This window comes from Prinia subflava, chromosome 6 (assembly GCF_021018805.1).
Source record: "Prinia subflava isolate CZ2003 ecotype Zambia chromosome 6, Cam_Psub_1.2, whole genome shotgun sequence".
Classification (NCBI taxonomy): Eukaryota; Metazoa; Chordata; class Aves; order Passeriformes; family Cisticolidae; genus Prinia; species Prinia subflava.
In genome coordinates this window covers 9,853,045-9,876,516 of record NC_086252.1, presented here as the reverse complement: position 1 = coordinate 9,876,516, position 23,472 = coordinate 9,853,045, and the positions used below count along the sequence as shown (strand labels likewise).

The following is a 23,472-nucleotide window of genomic DNA, read 5'->3' as shown; positions in this document are numbered from 1 at the left end:
ATAGGAAGCTCATTGCCCTGACTCCAGGAGCATTTCTCTTTTTGTGGCCTTCAGCATCAACAACTGGAGCTTTATTAGGCCAGAAAACTAAACCCAGGTCTTCTGATAGCTCTGTCTTGGCATAATCAAACAGCATTCAGGTACCCACAGGAGTTTCATGTAACATAAGCGGTACAGTGAACCTTAGGCCCTAACAGCAGGTTTCCCATATGACGACTTCGAAGCCATTTTGCTGGTGTTTTAAATACCAAAATAAAAGCATTTGCCATTTCTGCCTATATAAGCTATTGCCCCGCCATGCTACAGACCACAGGGTTTTATTTGCTGCAAAAACCAAAGCACTGCCATTTATCTCTCTGCACTTACCCCATCTACAGCACATTCAAACAGCAATGCCTTCAACTTGAGAATCCTTTTGCATGGTCTAGATCCACTCCTGACAAAAGACCGACCCAGTCACCCCAGTTTCCAGTGAATATAAGATATGTACAGGCTTCAGAGAACTATAAAAATTCCTATAGTTAAGAATCTACCTCATGGCCTCCAGAAACACATTTTCCACACATTTTCTAGTTAATAAAAAGTAATGTGGTCTGGTGTGAGAGCAGGAATTAAATTACTCATCCCAAATTACAGAGAAATCAGTGAAAGATCTAGGAGAAAACTGTCTTCATGCAAGCAATTTTGTCTACCAGCTTCTAGAGAACTCAAGCATGTGGGGCTGCCCCATCACATAAGCTTATGAAGTTTATGGACTGCCTCCTCACCCCCAGCCTTCTCCTGTCCCCCCTGCCAGAAACTGCAGCTGGTACCAGGTAAGTGAGGATCACCAGTTGCACAGCTGGAGCCTAAAAAGGCAAAAACCAAAACACTGAAGTGAGGAAAACCCTATAGGCAAGAAAACCCAAGGAGTAGTCAGGAAACATGCAACTGTGCCTATTTCTGCAGCCACCAAGGAGATATGCAAGTATTAAAACTCTAATGACAGGTTGCCAAAGGGAAGAACGCCACTTGGGCACTTCACTGCTTGCAACCTTTTAAAAAATCCTCATTGTTGACGTTGAGACCACTTGGAAAGAACAGATGAATGAACCGTGAACTGCAGAGTGACTCCTGTTCCCACTCACATGCAGTGCTGCAGGTCCCTTGCAGCTGCTGCATGTAACTGGATGCAGAGGTGGTCAGAGACACCAACACCTTCAGCCTGCTCCCGACTGCCCCGTGTGCAGTGGAGCCACCCACCAGCACATGAACCACCACCACCTCCTGGCAGCAGCTACGCACACTGACTGGGACTGCGGTAGGTACTGGCACAACAAACAATGTCCACAGTGCATTACACATTTGTCAGGACATTTGCATTACTATTACCCCACTTGAAAACTCCTTCAAACCTCTTAACTCTTGCTAACAAACTTTTTACAGAGTTCCCCGAAGCATCCTCCACACCCAGCACTTGTTCTGCTTGAAATTCTGCTCTTTTTTTTTTTCTCCTCCTAATATAAAAAAAAAACCAACATGCATTTTGGCTTTCAATGCTATTGTTTAGATGGCCACTGTCTTCTGTTTAAAGCCAAGTGGCCTATTAAAATGCTGTGATTAATCAGGATGATAAATGCTGCAGTGAGGTCCCTGCTATCAATCACATTTTTGTGCAGAAAAGCACTCAAGCCAAACACAGGGAGGAAAGGCTCATTTACCACTATTGTAGTAAGATTATTTTCTGTTAAAAAACGTGGCAGCCTCTTTATTCAACAATGAATGCAGACTGACCAGTAGTTTAGAGACCCAGTAAGATATGGTTAAAGATGATAATAAACCAAGTTCCCATGTGTGAAACGGGACAGATGGCAGCCACACAATAGCCATCAGGTCTATTTAAACAGATAAGTAGTTTTCCTATGCCCAGCCCAGCTCCAGACGTGCAGATTCAAAGGCTGGCTCCTGTCCCATGGAGCCCTCTAACCTAAAGCAGGTGCAGAGGTCACGGGGTCTCCTTCCACGCTTTTGGTCACCCATTGTCTCCACCAAGCACAACATAAGCAGAGCCTGGACAGATGCTCGTGCCCAGCAGTGAAAAGCCACACCTCTGTGCCTTGCAAACACACGCTTCAGGCCCAGGGACAAAACAGCACAGCTCTGGGGAAGGCAGGGGCACGCTGCTGGAAATGTGGCAGGCAGCCTGGCAAGCCCAGCCCTTCACTGGGGCTCTGAGACAAGCTGCCATGGACAGCAGAGGGCCAGAAACAAAAAAGCCCATTTCACTTAAGAGATACAAACGTTCTGCACAGGCAGAATCAGTGACAGGCACAGGGCAAAAGGAGCAGAAAACCAGTGTCAGCTGGGGAAGCCAGAGCCAGTGGGCTGCAGTGAATATTGAATGCCACGGAGTGGTGAAAGACTTAATTCTAGCGGAATTAAGCATCCAAGAGGCTCAAATCCAAGGCCAGTTTCTGCTGGGGGGGAGCATTATACCAAAAGCAAAAAAGCTGCTGATCAGCCTGACAAACAAACAGCCAGGGACAACCAAGAAACTGCAGGGGACACATTGGAGGGGCTGGTGAGAGACACTCAGAGACATCTCAGCAAGTTTGTGTGGTGTCTGGCAGGCCCTTTCCCTGCAGACACTGCAAGACTGGGGCTGTTGATACTGTCAGGATTACCTCAGTCCATAGGTTAACCTTCCTAGAGCCAACCTGCAGAGACAGTGCCACTGTCTGCAGGCCCATCAGCACAGCCCCACCAGTCAGCATCCCAGCAGGGGCTGAGGGTCCCTGTCTCCCACCTCACCGACACCCTGCACCCCTTCATCCTTACAGACACCCAGCTCCCAATGATCTCTGCACACAGGAGTGCTGGGGAATGAAAATCAGCTCACTTCCCATCAACACTCACGGCTCTAAATCCTCAAAAGCCTTAAGCTTGGTCATAATACATGACCTTCTCACAACATGGTTTATCACACAACTACCTCTTTCTCTTGACTTAAGAAGAAAGGAGCGAAACTGCAAGAAAGCACATTAGCATTGTAATCATAAGAGAAAGACTTCAGAAAGTGCTTTGTCATTGTGTCTGCTCATCATCACCACTCTTCAGCCCCTGAACACTACAGGTGGCATGGACCATGGCCCATAAAAAGGCCTGAGTCTCAGAGGACGGGCTGCTGCATCCCGGCTGAACTGCTCCAGAGACAAGGAAAGGAGAGAAGGCTGCAGCAGGAAAAAAAAAGGCAAAAACTGTTCTGCTCCCCCATCCCATCTCAGCAGCACCAAAGGTAGTACAGTGTGGTGATGACCTATCCAATGCCTTTTACAGTAACCTTGGCTTCTTTCTAACTTTTCTCTACTTTTTCTTGCTCTTTGCCTCTCTTACTAATTAATAAAAATATAGCATTTTTTTGGCATCAACATTTAACCTTGTTTGTTTTTAATCGCAATTTTGGGAGTATTTTTCCCTAAAGTTCATTTCATTTTTTACACAGAGACTTAGCTTTCTTTGCTCTTCTGGGTTTAAACCTGTTCATAACAGGTCGTAACATATTTTTGACAGAATACACATGTAGAATTTGGGCCTTTCATTATATTTAGTAAACTATTCAAATAGAAATAAATGTGGAAAGGAGATGCCCACATCTGGGATTATCATTCACTGAAAGCCTTGTCTAAGGTTTTCAAGTCAACAGTCAATTCCATAGTTGCTACACTAGGCCCAGCAAGAGTATTTTCTAAATTATTTTATTAATTTTAGCTCAGCAACAATATTTCAGCACACCTAAATAACCTTTCTGCCTGACAAGATAGAAACAATCATCTCACCTCTGTCAGATGTAGAAAATTTTTTAAAAAAACCACCCTAAAACATTCCAAACACTGGGGTTTTACAAACTGAGTGAAATTCTGGGTGAGTGAAAGAAGATCCACTACCTTTCTTCCCCTCCTGACACCATGGTTTAAATACATTTCTATATTATATTTGGTTATGCACATATATACACACAGGACAAATTCATATTTGGTACAGGAAGAAGCTTACTTGTTTCAGGAATTAGTCTGCCAACAGTGCTTTACTGCAACAGATCTCATGGAAGTATTTCTACCTCCAGCACCCCTTCATTGATATTAGATAGAAGAGTTTGTTTTGGTATTTCTCATGCCCGTTTGGATACTGCAGAAAGGAATTTAAAGGACACAACAGTGTTATTACAAGGGCTATTTGTAATAAAGAGAGCTCCGGAAAATGCAAACACAAACACAATGGAGGAGAACATGTGGACACAGATGTAATGATTTTACTGTATCTGCTTTTGTACATCTCACCACTTTTCTCCACTGTTAATAACAGATCGATATTTAAGGGGGAAAACCACAAATATTTTTCAAAGCCATCCACCACGGCTGAATATTTATATTCGGCCTGCTGGGCTCAGATTTCCCTTTAACATATGAAGAACAATTATAACAAAAAGGTTTTGGGTTGCACAGCCAAGAAGTAATTTGTAGCAGGGTCGCAGTCACATCAAATCACAATCCCCAAGGTGACCGGGGAGGCTTTGGTGCTTGAGACACCTCTGAAGCAGAGCCACCATCATCTGCCAAGCTGCCTGTAAAGGACATTGCAGCAGCCCTCAGCTTCCGTGTGCCCTTTTCCAAACGCAGCAGCGCAAGTTGGAGGAATTTTTTCTGCACAGATCTCTTTACAAGTGAGAGAAGGAAAACCAGACATGAGCTTCAGCAAAAGGCACAGATGTGTCCCTCGTGCCTGTGCAGAGCTGGATCCCAGCAGCAGCAGGGCACAGCTGGCAGCAGGGGCGGTGCCCTTCACCCGTGGTGGAGAACACCACCAGCACACACACACCAAATCGGGAGGCGTTTCCACAGCCATGCCTGAAGACATCCACGCCCAACTTGTGCAGGGAAGCACAGCAGTGCAGCTGTGCAGAGCCCTCTGCCTTGGGGGTTCTGACCTGCACAGGCTGCCAAGCACAGGAGCAGGACCTGTTCCACTCAACGCACCCTTCTGCTCCTGTCCCCTCCACTCAGTACACAAAGTAGGGTTAAACACGTTGCATTTCCTACAGACACACAAAATGAGAAGGCTCTAGGCTTTGCTCAATCTGTAAATACCATTCTGAGGTAAAAGCTACACGATAACAACGCTGAAAATCACAGGACTTCACCACAATACCAATATGCCCACTCAAACACTAGAATCCAACCCAGCCAGTTCCATGTACCAAGGGCCACCCCACCACACTGGACTAACGGGTTTATGAAGATCAGAACCTCTGAGTACTCTGCCCTTACACCTACCCACCCACTCCAAGAGCTGGAAAACACAACACTTAGGGGACACAGCAGAATTAATGGAACCAAGATATGTGCATCAGTTCAGAATGATAGTGCAGGCAACCACAAAGAACTCTGCCTTTGTCTTGTTTGTTTTCTTTTCTTTGGATTTTCTTTCTCTGGGGATTTTTATTCTTTAGTGAGTTCTTCCAGGGAGTTATTTATGGTTAACAAACTGTGAGCTGCATGGATGCCTTACTTGTGTCATGGAGCATGGCTTCCATCTCTTGTTCTATAATTCATCACTGAAGCGCTCAAGTTTCCTCCTTGCAACACACACATTGGTATTTAAAGTTTTTACACACACTAGCTACTATACAACTGTAAAACTTTTAGTAGTTGTATACATGAGTCTTGAATTTACCTTTCCATAATTACTTCCACAAGTGTTTGCTGAAAGGCATCTTTACTGAAGGACACTAAATACCATGAACCTGAGAGTGAGCCCAGTCATTCAGACCCTCAAGGGCACTCATTTCAGGGAAGGTTGTCCAAGTGAGCAGCTCTGCCTTTACAGGCACTGCTGTCCTTACTGCTCATTATGTAACACCACCACCACCACCAATGGCACCAATTCTTACTTTACTGATTGTTAATACGCTCAGCTGCACTGCAGCCGTACCTGATGGCAGCTGTCCAAGGAGAGGAGTCAATTCTCCCAGGCACTGCACATCCACCCAAGGAAACCAAGCCTCTGCCCAGGGGGACATCAAGAGCAGCTCTGAGGACAGCAACAGGTGCTGAGCACAAACCTCTGTGGACCTCAGCGGGTTGTGGAGAGGTCAGCCCTTTTTGTATATGCAAAGGACTGTGGAATATGAGAGGATCACAGCATTTTAAATCTTAGCTTTCTATCTTTTCTGAGGGCATTCAGCACATTACTGAGGTTCTCAATTTGCAGCTTTAATTTCTATTTTATTATACATTTATAAAAAAAAAATCAGCACCATCTTGACTCATTCTTTGGCTTCTAACATCCCTTCAATTTTATCATCCTTTTGCTAAACTCAAGAGAAGATTACCCAAAGGTTGTGTTGTCATTTAGAGATTCAGACACACACGTAGGATCTGCACACCGGCTCTGACAGAGTATGTACTATGAGTCAGGAACTCACTGCACATTCACTGCACCTTGCTTCACTTAAAAGTGAAGTATGTGTGTTTTTTGTTTCCTGTAAATTTGACAAAGACACAGGATCAACAGTCAGACTTTGCCAGAAGCCTGGGGAGCCACTGGAGCAGAATACCATGAGGTCAGGGATCTGTCCTCACTGACAGCTGACCATGGCAGTGGTGAGCAGCCCTGTGGGTGCCAGGATTACACCTGCAGCTCCAGGATGAGGCCTGGCAGCACAGACTTGCTGGTGCACACTCGAAATGCAGCAACAACCAAGCCCAGATTTAATGTGCATTTATCAGTACAGGTATCGCCATCTTGACTCATCATAAACTTGGTTTACACCCCACTGTCAGCATGGAGGAGTCCAATGCCAATTTATCCCCCAGGCCACCATAATCCCACTAAAAAGTGCTGAGAGGGGGTTTGGAGCAATGCAAGTAAATCCAGCCTTAAATAGATCCCAGTTCAACTGTTGCAACTATCAAAATCCTAAAGTAGATAGTTCTGTCCTAAATTATGAAATGTTAGTGGACTTGTTCCTTCTCTAACCCCTGCCAGAGACAACTTCAGGTAGACTGTGATGCAGACAGGGTGTTTATACCTCTGACTGCAGACAGAGACAAAGGCAAGCTGGAGCTACCGGTGAGCTTGTCTCCTGGTGTGCTCAGGGCTGGACACAAGGGAACAACACTGCAGCAGTGATGAATCCCAACAGAGCAGGCTGCTTTCCAGGGCTAGACTGCCCAAAGGCAGAGCCTGAACACCTCCAGCTGTTACAGCACTGTGCTGTCCACTTCTGCTGCCCTCTCTCCATAATATCTCACCCTCAAGTATTTTAAAAAACAGGGGTGGGGAGAGGGGTGTGCATGTAGAAAATCCAACCTGGCAAGAGAGATTTCCAAGCCTGTGAAACTCCAAATCAACTCCATCTTCTGCCTGACCTGAAACAGAGACTGGACAGAGCCAGAGAATAAAGGAGGTATTTACTGAAAGGCCTTTAAGGTACACCTTGGGCAGGACAGGAGTCTGACCAGGGCTACACCCAAGGTGGACCCAGAATGGGCACAGAAATGGCTGACCGGTCATGAGGTCTTACATTTTTGTAAGTTTTGATCCATTTGCATATTGGGGTTTAATTGTCCAATTACTGCTTAAGGCAGTGAGGTCCCATCCTTCTTGTTCTTCCCTTCAGTCCACCCTTGTTTGTGCTTTTGGGCCTGAAAGTTGTCCTCGGTCTCCATCTGGAAAAGGATTTGTCTCCCTGCTGTGTAAAGTGAGCTGAGTGACCCAGACTGTGACCCAGAACTGCACCCCTAGGCAGCACAGAGTCTGAAAAATACAAAAGCTAAAACTGAAGGCATCACATTGACATCTAATATTGCAAATTATCAGGTCAGAAATAAATAATATTTAAATAAAACCCCTCTTGATGCTCAGAGAAGATGTAGAGTACAGTTGCCAGAGAGCAGCAGTCCCTCACCTGTGCAGGGCTGCCAGAAGCCCATGGGGAGCACCCTGCCCCACACCACAGCCCAGCAGCACAGCGATGCACGGGCAGTGAACAGCGCTCCTGGCACCACAGAGCAGGAAGAACCAGGGGCTGTCTCCAGAGCAAAAATGAGACACCAGTTCAGCACAACCTCCCCTCTGCTGCACCACCTATGCCTGGACTGTGCTGCCCTGTCCTTGCAGTAGGCTGTGATTTGTCAAGGAACCCTTCACAGAGATGTGCTGTCACCTCGTTTCCACATCTGTACCTCAAACACCTGAAATGGATGTTTGAGGATGTGCAAGTCTCCAGAGCTGTCCCACAGATCTTCTTCTCCCCAGCCAGATTCAGGGCTGTGAATTCTACCCTAAGATCAAGCTGCTCAGTACCAAAGGCTACCCTGCTGAGGAGCAGCAGAGCACTCCGGTCCCTTCGGGCATGTGGAAGGAGGCAACCTGGGACCCAAGAGAGACAGGGGCAACCAGATGATACAGGGACTTCTACCCTGCCACTCAATACACTCCTCTGATCTCTCCCCCACTGCTCTCTATTCCTGCTCCCAGCAGTCATGTACCCTTTCCTCTTGACAGTGAAAAGGCAAAGAAAGGCACCTCCTTACATGTGATTTTCTTTTAGCGAATTAAGGCATATATTTGCATTTTTAAGCAAAATATACACATCAAGTACAAAAAGGGAGAGATAAATGCAGTTTACTAACCACATACACTGAAAAAATTACCTTATCACAAGAACTGGGATGACTCAGAAGATAAACGTAAATAGCTTCTGTGATTTAGCAGCGACTGACACCCAAGGTATTAAAATAAATTGCCCATGATTTCTCGCAAGCTCCATGCTAATGCACTCCATAAAAGGTCAGTGAAAGCAGCAGCAGTGCATAACTATCCAGAGGCTTCACTTGTGGCAAATAATGAGATGAATTGTGCGCTGACCAGGACTGGGAAGGGAAGTTAATCTGCATCTCCGGCCTTTCAGGGAATGTTCCAGGGTTGTAAAGCGTGAGTCAGCAGCGCTGCTGCTGTAGAGGCTTTTTCCTAGCATGCTACTGGCAACACAGACCCTGCCTCTCACAGCTTTGGTATGCCAGCTCAGTGTCCATTCTTTTATAGGAAATGGGACAGACTAATTGATTACTGTTTATTCGTTAACATCTTAAATGTCATCCCTGACCTCATGATCACAATGTAATCAAATACAGCAAAGAAGAAAGAGTTAAGCTGATGGGTGAAGCTGGGAGAAATCAAGTCTTAGTAAATGTATTTTAACCTTTTTATTGTTACTGCTACTGCAGTAATACCATAAACACCCTTGTCACTGCAGCCAAGACAAAACCCACCATTCTAAGTCTCATGATCAAATTTTGCAGCTTCCTGTAACCAAAGATCTCAACCATTTTGCAAAGCTGATGAAGACTTCTCCTGAGAAATACAGTGGCATTTGTCTGTTTTAGAGACAAAGAAAACAAGGAAGAGAAAGAGGACACAGACTTGCAGGAATTAACCTGGCAGTTCACAGGAGCCACAGGCCTGCACCGAATCAGGTGCACCTTCTTCCTCCAGCTGAGGCCGTGTCAGCCCAGCTCCTGGTCCAGCTCATCCTCCACTGGATTCTTGTGCTTTAATGATTATTTTCTTGACAGGTGACACAGGGTCCTTTCTAACACTACTAAACCAAACTTCTGCTGTCTAACTATCCTTAGCTTTTAATATTTAAATGTTGCTTGACAGAGAATTGAGGACAGAAACTTCCCTTCCTAGAAACGAAAAATAAAATTAATTTGAATTCTTCCTTTAAATGAAGAAAGCACTGCCACAAGCTCACTACTCACTGCCTCTGACCTGCCCTGCTGCCAGCCCAGGCCACACAGAAACTGGAATAGTGGAAGCTCTGGCACGGGAGGAGAGCACACAAGATGCAAACACATATAAAAGAACTTTCATCAGGATAGATTAGCTCCAGTCTTAGTCACTGAAATTTTCATGTAGATTATGTTCCCTGCAGTTAGTAACTTTGGAGTCCCTTGACCAATTTGAGACTGTTTTGTTACAGAGGTAACTGCTTTCCCACAAGTCCCATGAAAACCAACACTGAAGTAGGGACCCTGCAAGGGACCCTGTCTACATTGCAGCTGAAAAAAATGCCATTATATAGGACCATTACTTGCCTCCAAACAATTTGCCTAGGACATAGTCTTTCTAATCAGTATAACAGCAGGAAAACCATCACTGAGAATTGTTCCTCAAGCACAAGACATAAATCCAAGTCAGCACTATCCATTCCAAGGCTGAAACCACTACTTGTTCCATGTAGCCATAGGACAAGACAGCATCAATGCTGGTGCTCTAACCCCAGCAAACAAACCCGGGATGCTGAGACCCAGCCTGAACAGCCATAAGGCAAAGGGCTCCTTTCCTCCTCCGTGAGGGTCACTGCGAGCAGGGTTAAAAACAGACACAGTCACAGGGTGGGGACAGAGAGGGAGGCCCACACTGCCCCCTGGGCTGCTCCCCGCAGGAGAGCCCCGGGATGAGCTGACACCACATTCCCCCTCTGGGCGCCTTTGGTGCTTTTGGTCACCGTGTCTCATGTTTAACTCACGGCGAGTGCCGAACATCTCAGCACCCTGGGGAAGGCCTTGGAGTCCACAAACTAATCCAGCACACCTCAGTGCCACCGCACACTGCCTTCTCTTGCCTTTTTGCATCAGCTAACAAAAGGGTTTTCTTTTGATATTCCAAGCCAATCCACCCGTGTGGCCACAGGATTTTAAGTCCTGTCAATCTAGAATTAATTCTTTTCTTACAGCCTAAGTGCCCCTTACTTCCTAGTCAAGAAAGTTATAATGTTTGAAATAATTTCCATTTTTGCCAGTATAACATCTCATTTTCTTCTTCGTAGCCTGAAGGAATGATTTGTAACGTGAGTCTTTAAAACCTAGATAAAAGGAGGAGGCCAAAATGACTGCAAAATCAGAAGTAAAAGAAATGTACGTGTATTTTTGTGTGTACTAAGAAAATCCAGTCTCCACTAAGTCTGATTTTATAAGAAATAGCTGATGCCCTTTCTTTGTTTTTAGGATACCATAGAGGACTGGAAAGATGCTGTGCACAGGAGGTAAGAGAAATTTCCACAGCAGATGAAAACCTGCTGGGATCTGAGGGGATCACATTGTCAAAAAACTGGACTCTTTATCCACAATATTATAAAAACTAGCAGTTCTACTTGTCTGCTAACAATGCTATAATTTCTGTTCGTGAAAGAGCCTTCCTTTCCCCCTTCTCCAGTGCTGCAGCAAAACCCTGGATTCTGACATCAAGCCCAGCAAGCAATATTAGTCCTTGAGACAGAGTTTGCAAAACATTAATGAAATCAGAATGAGACTGCAGTTTGGCTTGCTGCCTTGGACAATGGAAGTGAAATTAAAAGTAGGGGGAAGAGAAAGGACTTGCTCTTAGCTAAAATCAAATCACTGAATGCATTTTTCACAAATTAAAGCATTTTAAACACTATTTACTACAGGCTTTTCTATTTCAGTGAGTCTAGTGGTAACTGAAACCAGGAGGAAACAGTATTAAAAGCAGCTAAGACAAACTAGCAAGTAAAGAATTCCTTTCATGAATTTTATTCAGCCAGGAAAATCTATTAGGTAAAAAGCCTTCTGCCAAAGACAGAAAAACTGCAAGGGCCAAGAGAATGGAAAGATGTGTAGAAGAGCAAAACAAAGAAGAGAACTGTATGCTAAAAAACAGGAGACAGAATATCTGGAAAAATTCACAATGCTTTCCCTCAGGAAACAGCATCTATCAACCAGCCATAGAAATTCATTTCAATGATATTGATTATTCATCACCTTTCTGAGGCATGCCTTGCTGTCAGCAGTGGCCCACACCTTTGCCAGTTCCCAGGTTCCGGCTTGGGATTCCTGCCTGTCTGGGGAGCCCCAGGGGCCATTTCAGGAGCCCAGAGTGAAACACAACCACCTTTCCATAAAAAACGCTGTGGGTTTTTTTCAGGTTATTAAAAGGCCCCTTAAAACTCCAGACTAAAGGCCCATGCCTGTTGTGATGGCACACATTCCCCCAGGTCTTAGTGCTGACCTAAGAGTACGATCACCTGTAGGGCACCGTGACAGAGAACATCACCATGTCTGGTTTGGGAAGTGTTGGTGAGAACTGGCACCTGAGAAGTTAATTCAAGATGGATATACCTTTTCCTCTCCATCAAGGTGACGGGAGCATGTTTCTAATCCTGCCTACATTTGGGGTGTTCTGGGTGTTTTTAGCACAGTCCTCACTGCAAATCTACCAGACACACCTGGAAGTCCAATACAAAATAACTTAGAGATTTTATTCTGTAACATTTTAACTCCCTCCTTCCTTTACAGTGGCAGGGGCTTAAAGCAACCACAGCCAAAAGGCACTAGAGGAAGAGGACAATAAACTGCTACTCCTGGGAACAAGCAATGACACTGGCAAAAATCCCAGCTTGTTTTCCTCCTTCTGACACACAGATGTAATTCCTGAAGTGCCAGCAGTATGTCAAAAAGCCATCAGACATGCTCAGCCAGCACTGACAGGCTGCTGGAACCATGAGCTGCTCTCCTCTGAGATTGAACCTGCCTGCAACGAGCCTGTGAGCTTAACCCTGTCCTTGCTGGTGCTAGAATCAGCATTAGGACAACCCCAAATGCGGTATGGCAGGAGGCAGCTTGCACGCTCTCTGTATTTAACACAAGGCAATAGACAAGCACTCGGGTTTGCACCTCACCCTTCGGTGGCTGCAGCCAAAAGGATTAATCTGTTACCTGCAGCATTTGCTTACATATCAAAAATAACTTCACAGTGCCTGGCACAACGATTTGAAAATCTCTGCAAAGCTGACCAAAAAAAACCAAAAACAACCAGACCAACCCTGGCCCCCCAAATTATTGTTTCAATCAAAAAGGAAAAACAAAATAACAAAGAGCAGCCCACACCCTGTACCACAGTAATTCCCAAATTCAAAGAGAGGCGTCCTACCTTTCCGATCTTTGAACAAGAAGATTCCAATCACCACGCTGCGTCCAAGACTATACACTGAAGAATCTGCTAACACAAAACAAAGGGAGGGGCAAAAACCCCCTGAAAACACTTAATTTTTGCTGAGAAACAGTCTTTAGCTACAAGAAAATAGTTTCTTCTATCATACTAAGACAAAAATGCATAAATATATCCATACAGTCACCTGTGTCTGAAGGTGTGTCTGCATATAACACACACCACGCATGCATCCATGTATTCATAAACAAATCCACAGAAGTTTATTACCTATTCATTTTAATTCATCCAGCGTGCACTGCCACAGATTTTTAATCTACAGCAGACCAAACCCAAAAAGCTTCAGCACAAAGGTACAACTCTCTCAAATGCTCAACAAGCCAACACAGCTGACATTTTTGGAATGAAATCATTACCAGCTCATGTGCTGCCATACCACAAAAGCCTATCCTGCAATAACTGCTGCACAGTCACTCTCCCGGAGCGCTGCTATCCATCGGCTCGCTGCCTGTCCCCACACAGACGCAGTCCGCAGCCACAGCTCGTATCCACCACGTGCACGCCAGCAAAAGCAGAACCGCAAATTAGGAGAAGTCCCCGCAGCGGGGAAAGGGAAAAGAGGGTGAGTGGGAGAGGGAGAGGCAGTTCACTGGGCACAGAAATTTCGAGAACGACGGCAAGGCAGCCCGCTCCGCCATCATCCACTTACAATGGGATGCTGCACCTCGCGGCTGCCGAGGCAGCTCGTCAAGGGGCTGCTGGTATCAAACGCCTGACAGGCATTTTAATTGCATCCAGCCGAGTGTGTCCCCAGGAACCGGGCCTGTAATCCGCTGAACATCATCGACCGGCTGCCTTTGTGCTGCTGCCAGACACACACCAGCCTGCACTGACACAGGCAGCAGCGCCCGGCTCTGCCGTCAGGCTGAGCCAAAGCCCAAGCAGGGGTTATGGACGCTGCACCGTGAAAAGGAGGGCTGGAGGGATTTAGTATTTTCTGCTTTACTGATCAAGAAGGCAATTCGCTCTCCCCCCTTTTATTTTTCTGTTTAGTGCTGTTCACGTGTTGAAACCAGCTTGACTATGCTATTGGAGCCTTGCATTTGCTTATTCACACCAAGGGAAATAAAACCAGGGAAAATGCACAAGTGCTGCAGGACTGTAGGGGCAAGCGAGGACCCTTCCTCAGGGCTCACTGCACAGTTCAGCTCAGAAATAAATTCTTAGTGAACTGAGGACTGCAGTTTCACTGCAACTATTCAGCTGTTGTGTCTGCTTTGATCTCATCTCCTTATTCCAAGGCTTTCTTCAGGACAATATTAACCCCAGTAGGAAAAGGAGCCTGTGAATTTGGAAATCACCCCGCGTTCTGTGAGGAGCTGGGGTGCTAAACAGCTCAGCTGGGGAGGGATAGTACAGAAAGGGTAGAGAAACATATATCAGTTTTATAAAAGAATATGAGAAAAATTCAAAGACGAACTCATTTGTTGTCAAGCATTTTAAGTTTGTAATAAACCAGCATACACAGCAAAGAAGCAGTCAGTGAGGAGTAACCACTAAGCCTGCACACTCTCAAGGGCTGAAGACAAGCCTACATTTCCCTGCTCTCAGGACACAGGAGCCAGCCAGGTTCACTCCCCAGCAGTAAGCTGGTGGTTTTCACTCCCCGGGACAGCAGAGCACTTGACAGGGAAGGCTATCAACAAAAAATGAAACATCTCTCTACCACAAAATTTGGGAGAGGTCCAACAAACCCCATATACCTTTGGGTGGGCCAGAGGGCTTATAGGAAGAAGTTATAAACTTCCCATTAATTTCTAGGGGTTGTCTCCCAAAATTTGGGGGGGTAGAGGGCTGCAAAGAGAATCAATTCCCTTCTGTCTTCCCCCACAACCACAGGATGACTTCACACATCCATCAGCCGTTGCATCAAACAGAAATTCCACCCTCACTGCTATAAACAGATCTCAGTAACTCAAGAGCATCTGTCCTGAGCTGACAGTTTCTCCCCACTCTCTCAACCACCACAGCAGTGAGGAGGGTGAGGAAATGGAGGAAGGCAGGCTGTATGGGACAAGGATGACAGCAGAGCAAGTTCCACATGGCGGCAAAAAGGCCTTCAGGAGGGAACAGAAAACAACAGGCAAGAGTGGCACTAGCACAATTCTCAGACCTTTCCTCTGCAAAAGCCTCCTGTGACTCATGGGAAGGGGCGCCTGCTGCTGCCAAGCCTCCCACTGCAGAGATCATCCTCTGCAGAAACCAAGGAAAGCCTAACCCTGCCTCGCCATCCTCAGCTCCACCATCCACCAGCTGGAGCTTGTTCACAGCCCTGCTCTGATCTATCCCTCACTTCTGCAGCTCCCCTGCACCAGCCAGAGTAAGCAGGAGCTTGGAGAGGTCCCAGCAAAAACACCACGGAGCTGGGATGGTGGGAGGACAGGAAGTCCTGAAACCTGTCCTGTAATTTTTCTCAGAGGCTCCTAACAGAACTCACGTGGCTCACAAGGGATGGACACATATTGCCAGCCTGTGTCCCACGCCCTGGAGCCTAGGGATGAATCTTCAACCAGCTACCCACAGCACCTTCAGTCTGCTCATGCAAGCATTTCCAGAGACACGATCTGCTGGAACAGCCCATGGCAAGTGGTTTCATCTTAAGATACTGCAAATAAAACCATCTTAATCATCAAGTTTGTTCTGGCTGCCCTGTGATATATGTTTTCATACCTATAAAAACACTTCTGACAAGACAAAAGGCATAGGAGGAGATGCGGATGAAGGGCCTAATCCAGACAGATGCTGGAGGACAGAGAACACTCAGGCCTGTCTGAGATTTAACCTCATGTTTACCTGGCTTACTCACAAATGTAGCAAACTCATCACATAAAATCAATGCATTCCAACACAGTGAAAATACAAATACGTAAGGAAGTTGACAAGTCAAAATCCTGGAAATTATTAAATTACATTTTCAGCACTGTACCTCTCAAAGAGGAGTAAAGACATTTACAATCTCAGTAAAGGAGATGGTGAGACTGACTGAGGCCTGATGCAAACTCCAAAAGGTTTTGCTGGTTCAGGTAGGGTTTATTCCATTATCACATTCACGCAAGATAATGAACCCCATTTTGTTACTGTCCAGCTGCATACTGGGTCCCTCTGTGCAAGATTCTGGGCAAAACAGAAGACAGCTGCCATTATAAATTAGAAGAGGGAAAACCCTAAAGAGATTATGGTAGCGTTCTCCTCATTTTCAGGATAATGAGGGGGTGGGGACAGGGAAGAACAATCATCACTTTGGGCTCTCCCAAGGTCACACACAGCCTCTGTTCCCAAACAAAGCAAGATGCTTCCACAACCTCAGCCTGAGATCCTTCTACCCAAACCGCTGCTGAAGCCTTGCAACCAGTGTTTAACAAAGGACTTGTGGGTTGGCTGCTTCTTTTTTAGCAAAGACTGGATGAACATTTTATGCAATGCCTAAAATAGCTTCCAATATCATCAGTGATGTAGTTTAAGAGGCATAGGTCTACTGAACAGGAACTGCACCACTCTGGTAAAAATAGCCCTGGAACAGGGAATTTTCTTTTTATTCACTATTGTCTTAGCACTTGAAACAGGGATGACTGCCTTCTGGAGAGCTTGGGAGGAAAGAAATGCTTCACCACTCTCTCTAAATATTGTCTGATCTTCTGCAGTAGTAATAAACATCAGACTATTTATTTTACGATCCATTTGGGGAAAAAAATTTGCTTTTATTCTTTTCTCCTCAAGGCAGGGGAAAAACAAAATAGAAGAGCATTAATTAATTCTAGAAAAATATAATGCAGTTTAGCACACTAGCTCTTTCTCCAGGGCTGTGCAGTGAGGAAGGCTGTAAGGCTGGAGTCACTGTCCTCTTCTCTGTGGTTACTGACAAAACAGAGGATGGATTTGGAGCAGTTATGAAAAGCCACAGGCCAAGTCAGCAGCCTCTGTGGGCAAGGATTTCAAGGCAGGGTAGAAAGCTTCAGGATGCAGGGGGGCCCTGGTTTTGTATCTAGTCTTCTTTCTAAAGCATGGAGCAGCTGATCTGCCCACCTCATGTAGCCTGTCCAGAGCCCTTCCAATCCTGCTATTTCCTTTACATCAGTGGTGCCACCAGCTTTGTACCCACAGCAAATCCCAACATCTTTACGGGACTCATCTGTCCTTGCTCCCAGGCCACCAATAAAACAGGCCAGTACTGGTGACACCACCCTTTCCAGCACTCACCCAAAGCCAGCCCCTCACCCTGACTGTCCTGGCCAGCTCTCTCACACCCACTGACACACCAGCTGATGCAACACGGGGTTCTGAACAGCACAATATATAAATGAGTCTTCAAATCCCAGGTATACCATGGCCTCTCTTCCCCTACTTCAGCTTATTTCTTTTAAATGTGTCAGACAGATACTTTCAGGCACCATCTCTCTTTTGTGAAGCCTAGCTGACTTTCCTCAACCAATTGATATGTAGACTATCCAGAAAAGGATTCTCTATTTCTTTTCATGCCACCATGTCACTCAAATCAAGCTAGAAGATGCAGGATATGCAAACACTCCCAGGTCTGTCTGAACAACCAATACTGCACTTAATCCTTTGAAGCAACCACATTCTTTGGCTTTCTGAGGAAATCCTTCGTTTCTAACTTAGAGACCAATGAGAACAAAAGAATAAGAAAGCAAAATTCATGAAATGTGTTTGTTAGTCCCTAAATGTTGTGTGTATGTGGCAGAGATACTAGTAACAGCTTCAATGCAAGCTTTTGTATAGTCACCACAAAATAACCCATCCTCTCTGTCCTGGTGCTGCATGTGGAGGGAACAGCTTGGTCTCACTGTTGTTTCTGGGGTGCTAGTGCCACTGACAGCCAGGCAAAAACAAACACCCCAACCTCAAACTGCATCCACATAGGAACAGCAAAGAGATGAGAGAGCAGTCACACCCCAGATTTTGGCACGGCAGAAGCAAACCTCCATCTCAGAGAATTACTGGAACATTATTATAAAGAAATGGACGTGTCCCAGCTGGTACAGCCTCACAGTGCCTTGTGATGTCCTGCTCCGGGAAGGCCACCCGAGTTCTCAGCTGATTGCCCGCAGTACCAGAAGTAATCGGCAGCACCAACCCTCATGCAGAAAGCAATGCCACCGAGAGCAGGGTGACTTTGTACAGCAGCAGATCACAGCACTGCACACAGCCAGGAGCACCACGGCCCCTGAGGGCTGCCTGTGCACACACAGCCCCTGTCCTGACAGCGTCCATGCGACAGCCTGTGCACCCAACACAAACACCAAATGCTTCTCCAGCCTAGCACACGGCTCACGACTAGGAAAATACCGCAGACAGAAGCTGTACCACTTGTTCTCACCTCTTCTCTCTCCTGGCCTACCACTGGGGTGATGAGTCAAGGCAAAACCTTGCTTACTGTAAAATATCACAGCTATCACAGCTACTGTAAAGGAATTTATTAATAGATCAGTCTGCACTTCACTTAATCAGGTAACTTAATGCTTTTAAATTAAGTGTCATGGCGTAACTTTTAACAGAAGCCACAGCCATTACTCTACATTAAATTGACAAATAAAACATTCTAAACTAACGAATCATTTGTTGAAGCAGATTTTGAAAAACATGCAATTAAAATATAAACAAAGCTGGCATGGTCCTAAAGACACATAAAGCAGTAACTGCAATGCAAAATTTACAGATTTATCTGTTTGTCTAATCATAGGTTTTGAATAGTATTTCAGTTCAAATACCACTTATATTTAGGAAAACATGGGGTTTTTTCAGTCAATAGGACATTGGTATACAGTTAATGCAGCACTGAAAACAGAGGTTTGCCTGAAAGAGGCTGGTATCTGTTACCCTTTCAGTGAAATGTATTTGCTCCTTAACTTAAAGATCAATCTTTTCTCAGAAATATGTTCTCCAGTAAGTACTGCCTTCCTAAAAGCTGCTAGGTGATTCTTCTCTCTTACGTCCATACTTTCCCTCAAGACTTTTTTTTACATTTGGTTAGCTCAGCTAACTGCTGTTCCTCGACAGCAAAACCAAGCAGACAGGCAATGAAAATTGCAGAAACATGTAGTAACATGTAGCACAATTGGTTTCACCAGCTTCTCACTTCGGAACACTTTATGTAAGGAAGGCAGTCAGGCAGAAAGCCACGGCAGCGCTGCCGGCAGTGAGCCGTGCGGAGGGGAAGCAGCTCCGTCCTCACCTCAGAGGAGACACAACAAGAGCAGCCTTATGAGAACACTGCCTGGCTGGCAGCCCGGCCCACATGGGTTCAGATGTGACACTGCCAGCGTGATGTAACAGCTTATCCCCTCTTCACAAGGGCAGCCAGGCTGAGCCTGCCCAGGACCTGCCCTCCACATACTCAGATTTCCAGTAAAACCACCCACAGTCAGCAGCCACTGCCCTCTCAGACAAAGCCCTGCTGAAACCTCTTTGAAGCCCCTCCTTGACTCCAGTGCACCTGGATCAGCATTTGTATTTCTGCACACTTTTGTAGCATGTAAGGAAACAGCAAGCAGGGCTGGCAGTGTGCAGTGCACGTTGCAGATACTCTCTTTGCAGAGGACCCCCTTGCAAGGGTCTTTAATGGATCCTGACTACCACATTTACTGAGAAACGAACACAGCAGATACTGTAGGGTAATTCATTACTGCTTACGACTGATTCTTGTTTTCATCATCATGAAAGCTGATTTCCTGTGGTTAACACAATGACTCCAATTCCCTCTTTGCTTACACACATCTAAGCCAGCCACTGCTCCACTGAATCCGCAGCACTAACCACACTGAGATTAAAACACATTTAATGACTGGAGACTTGGATCAGATAACTCAAACACAGCCTTCCTTCACCCTGCTCTCACAGGGCTGTCCACAATCATTTTTAAGCTGTTTGCACACGTAAATTAGTTCTCTCATCTGAACCAGGCAGCTGCCCCAAGGGTGAAAGGCAGGAGCTATTTCGCAGCACTCACACTGTCCGTGAGTTCAGGGTGTAAAGCAAAGGGTGCCACATCCAACCACCACCCCCAGGAGACTTTTGGGACGTGTAACGTGATTCCAGTCAAATCCAGCTTACCAGAATGGGGTGGAGAACAGCAAAGTCATTAGACAAAAGTGATTTTTGGATAAATTAAGGACCTAGGACCTTATCTCATATACCTCAATGATGTGACCCTCTTTTAGATGAAGTAATACTTTGATCAACAGCATTTTAGATGACAGGACCAAATGGCAGCAGAGCCAGTGAGTCAGGAAACTTCTCCTGCTGCTTCAATGACTGGCCCAGGACTTCTTGCTACTGTAAGCTCTGAGACACCAGTTTACACTGCTCTCAAAGGATGGTACTGTTTAGGAGAGAAGTGATCCTACAGCAACTCCAGGGCACCAAGGAGAACATGATCTGGATTCAAAAGGGGCAAAGGCAGAGGGGAGGATGGAGAGAGGAGCTGCCAGTCTTGGCTCCTCTACCATCCTGCCTGAGTTTCTCTGGAAGACTCTCACTCAGTTTGGCAGGGAACAGAAGCATGGACAGCTCGAAAGAAAAGGGTTTATGCTCTGTGCAAGGCTCTGGAGATACACAGCTAGAAAGGAAAGCCAGAATTAAGACAGTTTAGCAGCTTTAACAACAAACCCTATAAGTACATAGGAATAATATGCTACACTTTTTAAGAGCCTGAATATTCAAATAAAAAACATGCAGAAAACAGAGACAAATCCCATATAAATAAGGAAAGGCAAAACTAAGGGAATATAATGAGAAAAGCTAAAGAACAAACTGAATTATGATTAGCTAGGAACATAAAAGGCAACAAAAGAAGAATCTATATGATCTGAAATGCAGACAGGACAATGTTATGCTTCTCTCAGCAGAGAAGCATAACAAAGATGATGCACAGGAGGGTACAACTCGTTCAATTTCCACAAGACCAACAGTGAGCAAATGCTGCATGTGATTGTTTTAAAAAGAAGCAGAACTTCAGGTTAGACTAGCAAAGAGCAACTTAAGAAACACTCAAAACAAGGCAGATGCAGCTTAGAAAGTTGTGTGGATCCTCCCTGACTTAAGAATAGTATTTCAGACTTCAGAACAAACCAGACAGGAGTCTGCTTTATCTTCACAAACATCCTCCCAAACACCACACTCTCTCTTGAAAGTTCTGTTGAGGCTGTGGAAAATTACAAACCAATCAGTTAAATGCCATCTTTGAGGAGATTTTGGAAAAAATAAACCAAGTAGTTTACAAGCACCTAAATATCTACAGGGCAAGAGCACAACTCAGCACTTCTGGCAATATCAGTTTGTCAGTAACAAATGCCAACAAACTCATCTCACCACTCCTGATTTTGCTTTTATGAAATTTGGGGTTCACCCCAAGTTAGGATGAGTTTGTCACAGGAAAGCACCTCCCAAAACCAAGATCACTGCAGCACACTGCACAGCAGCTCCACGATCTAAAATCAAGAAAAAAAGGACTGAACAGCGTTTTGAGAGACAAGGCCTCAAACACACAACTAGACAAATCAGGAGTAAGTAGCTCGGCAGTAATTCGACAGGAAAAGGCTTACTGTGGGCAAAAAAACCACAATCCACAGTTTTATTTATCCTCATGGCGATGCTGTCCCTAAAACACTGGGATAATTATTCCATTTTCTTTGGTGGTGGTGTCTCAGCTGGAGAAATGCCAAAATGTGGGGTTTGCACAGTAGAGATAGATACTGGCAAGCTGGGGAGAGTCCAGATAAGCAAAAGGGAGAGTTTGGGAAAACATTCTTCTAATCTTCCCTTGTAAACCACATGTTTTCAGATAGGTTTCTCTAAAGCACAAAAACCCAAGCAGTAACAAAAATCTTTCAGCTAATATAATTTTTGAAGATAAAGGAAGAAAGCAATTACATCCTAAATCAATGGGGGGGGGGATGGGTGAGGGGGGATCAAGGAGGGGGTAATAAAAGAGTAATTCACTGGGCTAATTAAAAGCAAGTCTCTGTGTGTGGGGTAAATAAAACCCCTGCTACTGAGGAAGGTTAAACTATTTATTTTTATACAAAGAGCAGCAAGAGCAGTGCCTAGACAGGCTGGCATGCTCCTTGAAGAGAATAAGGACCTGCAGGCACCTAGCTTCTCTAACTGGGCAACTGGTACAGACTCCAGCAAAACTCCCCTGGGCACAGGACTAACACTGCCTTCTCTCCCTCCTTCCCAAGCCTCATGGGAACTGCTGGTGCAGAGTACAGCACTGCTCCCTGCACACCTTTCCAGTCTGGGCCAGCTGGGAATCTCAGCCCCAGTCTGCCATTAGGGTCCAGAGAGCTGCAACAGCTCCAGGGACAGGGGGCCGGGACAGGAACACCCAGGGGAGCTCCTGGAGGGTTCCCACTACATCAGCTCAATCCCTCCGAGGACAAGGCCTGCAGCTCTTCCACGTGAACCCCACCCACTCCTTCCCTCTTCGCTGCTGGAGGAGCTCAGTGGGCAGAGAGGGCACCAAGGCTGGCCCCTGCCTCTCCACACTGCCACTGAGATTGTGCTTTAGGGTCTGGGGCCAACAATTGCACTGTGTCTGTGACTGCCATGCCCCAGACCTCCACCTGTCCAGAGGGTGCGAATGGCTCAGATAAAGGTGTCTGACCACCCATCAACACCACTGTAAAGACTGGAGAATAAAGACGGCTACAGCACTCGCAAGAAGGCTCCCTACCTCTTTTTAGAAGGTTTCAAAAATAAAGTTAGTCTTTGGGGCACAATGGCTCCTTTATTTGAGAAAAAAAGCCCATGCAATGATGCAGAACCTGTGAGTGAGAAACCAGGAGAGCAGCACTATTAAGAAAGGCTGCAGAAGGAACGAGGAGGAGAGAATAAATGAAATCACTAATACCCATTTGCTCCAAGGTTCTCTCTGCACCAATTGGCAAAAAGAATACAACTGAATCATTAATAATTGAAGGAACTTGAAGACAAAGAGATTTTCATCCAATGTTAAAGGGATGAAAGGCGGCTGTAATGAGAATTCTGATGATGGAATCATTTGCAGAGGGACTGGGAAGGAGGAGGTTATATTTTAAAGAAATGGTTCCTTTGTAAGACAAGAGCAAGCATCCTCATTACTAATGCAGACAGACCCGTCTGAAAGACCTTATTCAGCTGATGGTGTCACCAAACACCCTTCTGGACTCAAGCTCTCCACTAACAATAGTAAACAAGGATAGGAGACTGCTGTAACAAAATATAAAGTGTCACTTGTTTACTCTTTTTAGCCTCATAAATCATTTAAGGATGGCTATTAGCAAGCACCCAGTTTTCTGTGCCTTTCCTAACTGATGATTCTGTGCACAGGGTTGATGGGAGCTGGAGCTCTCAGCGCTTTTGGAAGCTGACCCTGCAGAGCCAGTCAGGACCAACACCAGCAGC

General features: G+C 45.6%; 1 protein-coding gene across 19 annotated transcripts in view; it reads right to left on the bottom strand.

Moving 5' to 3' along the window:
• The window catches only part of MAP2 (microtubule associated protein 2), a 218,260-nt gene that overhangs the window by 117,147 nt on the left and 77,641 nt on the right, over positions 1-23,472 (bottom strand). For 13 of the 19 annotated variants that reach the window (XM_063400145.1, XM_063400144.1, XM_063400153.1 and 10 more), the window contains one exon: positions 12,994-13,059. The exons of 5 other annotated variants lie outside the window; for them this stretch is intronic. The gene's annotated coding sequence lies outside the window, so the exon portion shown is untranslated. Of the gene's footprint in view, positions 1-12,993; positions 13,063-23,472 lie in introns of all 19 variants that reach the window. One more of the 19 variants, XM_063400143.1, reaches the window with a different exon arrangement.